We start from the raw sequence: 3,828 nt of genomic DNA, 5'->3' as shown, positions 1-3,828 counted from the left end.
CATAGAAGAATATTTAGTGAAAGAAAATATATTAAATAAAGATCTTATGAGTGCGGTTTCAAGCAGCCGGAAAGGATGAAGCTGTTGTTGGAATGATATTATTGGTAGAAACTGCAACGAACTGTTTCGTCCACCCACGGTCGTTATCATCATCCATGCTAGTCAATAAAGTATGGTGACCACGTTTGTAGAGGTTTATCATAACCCCATAGAAAATTTTGTGGGAGTAGAGATTTATCATATGAGCTAATGTTAGGTCTTTTCTAGTCTCTTGCTACAAACGTCGAAGGCAGGAGACTGTCCTCCACACTGAAGGACTTACCTGTACCAAACACACCTGGTAGCGAAGGCAAAACTCCGCAATCATGGAATCAAGCTCTCCACTCAAAGAAAATGCACCCAAAGTAAAGGGATACGTGTAAAAGTATGTAAAACCTTCCTTGGGAAGGGTCATTCGCTCTGATAGATCAGGAATAATGATATCCAACTCATGGCAGTGGCAGTCTTCCTTCACAGCAGGAATACTAGAGGGACAAATGGAAGAAGGGTACCTACTAACAGCCCATGTACGAGGGTTAGCAATAGAGAATATCTCTTCAAAGTCCTTTTTGGTACTGAGTCTTCTTGGGATGATGGAACCCACCGTTGGAGGAGCAGAGTCCTCGGCTTTGTTCTTGTTCTTTGAAGAACCGGCACACTTAGAGGAAGAAGCCATTAAATAAGAAGAAGGAAAAGGTTTTTGTTTGAAGAGAATTAGAGAAAGGATGGAGAACAAAGATGCAAATCAGAAGCTCGAGAAATTATGAAGTGCAAAGGAAAAGAATGATGCGCATAAGTAAAATTTTGGCGGCTAAATTCATGGCCATGATTACCTCGATAAATCGGCAAAAGCTGTACTGAATCGTGGGATGACGCGTGTTCGGGGCATTAAATGCGAAGAGAGGTGCGTCTAATCAACCGTCAGAAGCTTTCAGAGGGAGTTATAGTAATTTCCGCCAAAAGAGTATTTCTATCAACTTTACGGTAACATAAAGTTATGTCACCGAAAAGCAGGGGGACTATCTGTATAGGGTGATATATGATATGACACATGGTCATCTAAAGGAAAGACACGTGGAACCCAAGACGGGGATGGCCGAAGACCGAATGCAGTCATTCCGCTTATCACCGGAAGGGATAACGTTCATAAAGATGTATTAAATTCTCTGTGCCCGGTAGCATTTAATAATGAATATTCTGCAGCATTAAGAGTGACGACCCGTTACAGAGAATTTGACATTTATGTTCACCGTTACATCTTCATCAATGACCCTCATAATTGATATTAAAGGAGGGCACGATCCTAGGACCTCCTTCCCTAGATACAACTATAAATAGTGAGCCCAGTTATCATTGTAAATGATATGAATTTTCTGGCTAAACTTACACTACATTCTATACAAAGCTAATTAATACAATCTTACTTTCTCGCTTTTTGATCTCATCATTGTTGTGCTCGGAAACCTTGTTCCCGGAACTGTCATCTCTGCTGTTTCATCTACGTTTTAAGAGTATTGTACATTTCTTTAATTATTTTATTATTTCAAGATCAAATTAGTTCACTTGTATAGAAACCACGTATAAATTCAACTGTACCGTTTTACAGGTAAACGATGGCAAAGAAAAGGGATAATTGCTATTGTGGAGGGGTAAAAATAGTGCGACAGGAAGCTCTATTTGGTTGAAATAATGTAAAGCCAATTTTCTCAAGTCTTCCTATCATCAATAAACTTTATAGTTATACTCATTATTGGTTAACCAATTAAATACATTGTACAAAAGTTTTGGGAGCCCATTTGTGATAGCTCGTAGTATTAAATGGAATGAATAAATTGATACATTCGAAACTGTTATCCTTAAAGATCAATAAATTACGGAATAACAAGATGTGTTGTACTTTTGCTTTGCCTATGCACGCAGTCTTAGCAATTTCTGTGTTTTATGACAATTGTTTATTTGAAATTTAGATAACTGATAGGTTGTTCAAATAACAGATCTGTTCTTCAATTGAAAAGACTTGGACATGATCCTTAATTTTGCAGGCAATAGCATTGAGAAAGCAGATATTACTCGGATAATTAAAACCGATGTACACCACAAAGCAAATTACGAAAGAAACAAATGACATTATTAGTTCTCATAAACTTTATTGGAATTCAAAAATATACACCGAATAGAAAGAAGGAATTAAAACAAAGGAAAACCAAAACAGTTTCTCCGGGGAAAAACACAAGGAGAATTCAAACAAACTTCCCCTGAATACATACGGTAAGTTGTCTTAAAAATGGAGATTTTAGTAGCCTGCGGGCTTGTAGGCGATGAAACTGATGCATTGCACTTGACGGACGTTGTCGAATCCAATGATTCTGATCCAGGCTTGTGGGTAAGCCTTCTTTGCCTCCTCGACCTCAGCCAAGACCTGAGTGGCATCAGTGCACCCGAACATGGGCAACTTCCACATGGTCCAGTACCTTCCATCGTAGTAACCTGGTGACTTGTTATTCTCACGGTAGACGAATCCGTGCTGCGCATATCCACAAGATAAACAAAACATTAACATGAGATAATACTCCTCTTTCACTTAATCAACTATATATGTCTAATCCCAAACTAGTTAGGATTGAGTTATTCATGTTAGTTATGCTTGATAATAGTAGCATGATTTAGAATAGATGTTTGACCTCAGTCTCGAATTCCAAGCAAGGAACCCATCCATTTTTCAAAAGGTATTCAACTTCCCTAAGCAATTGCTCCTCGCTCAAATCAGGAAGGTATGAGAGTGTCTCGTACTTCTTCTTGTTAATTGGTGGCCACACCTATATATATAAAGAATTAAAATAAACTTCATAAGTACAATAAAAAAGTGGGATTAATAATATGAAAAATAAATCAAATTACCAGGTTAAAATATATCAATATATAACGTAAAATTTCTTTACTCTATCAGTTTATATAAGCTAACTACAATAATATATGCTACAAACCTGCATGCATTAAACTCTTCCACCATTGCTAGCAATGGAAGTAATGTCAAGGTTTTGTTTTCTGGAAACAGGGAAGGAGTAGGCGGATTTGAGGCCAGTGAAAGGTGCAACCATACTGGCTTGAGCCGCATTAGCGCCGGTGGCAACGGCAGCGGCTGAGGAAATCACAGACGAAGCCATTGTTGAAAGTAATTGTTTAGCTTAAAGCTATTGCTTCCCTTGACCTTTGCTTTCAAGGGTGTGATGAGTGCTATATATAGTGATAAGGTTTCACGTCTTTTTCTCATCTAACGGACACAAGCAAGCAATGACCTCATCTTAGAGGAATCGTAGCCGTTGGATTGAAAAATTGACGGGCACATAAATTTGAACCCCTGACATTGATTACACTCAGTCGTCCTTATCTCAAAGTTCCCAAACTTAATTTGTGAATGGGAAATATTTTCTAAAACTAACAATTTGCTGCTATTCTTACTAATTAAAGACGGACAAGTTTTTCATTTTTTAAAGATAATAATTAATAACAGAACTTTTGAAGAAAATCAAGTTATCAACCCCTACATTATTCTTTTTTCAGTTTGGTTTTTGCCGTAAAGAATTTCGAGGGAAAATTTTGCAACCTTAACTTAGTAGGAATCAACAAAGGGTAGCAACAAAAATGGTAAGTCATCTATCTTATTTTAAACAGGGGCCACGCATATCAACACCATGAGGCCATTGTGATTTGGTTGAAATAATCATCTAAAGGCAATTCCGACTTAACTCAACTAATTATCAAAAAACTTTATAGTTATACTCACTACAG

At 37.5% G+C, this 3,828-nt stretch overlaps 1 pseudogene; it reads right to left on the bottom strand.

Moving 5' to 3' along the window:
- Nucleotides 1-2,165: 2,165 nt before the first annotated feature.
- Nucleotides 2,166-3,218, bottom strand: LOC104116316 (ribulose bisphosphate carboxylase small subunit, chloroplastic 2-like; annotated as a pseudogene).
- Between the last annotated feature and the right edge of the window lie 610 nt (nt 3,219-3,828).

The sequence above is a fragment of the Nicotiana tomentosiformis genome, chromosome 2 (genome assembly GCF_000390325.3).
Source record: "Nicotiana tomentosiformis chromosome 2, ASM39032v3, whole genome shotgun sequence".
In the NCBI taxonomy this organism is placed as follows: Eukaryota; Viridiplantae; Streptophyta; class Magnoliopsida; order Solanales; family Solanaceae; genus Nicotiana; species Nicotiana tomentosiformis.
This window is presented reverse-complemented; position numbering and strand designations above follow the sequence as displayed.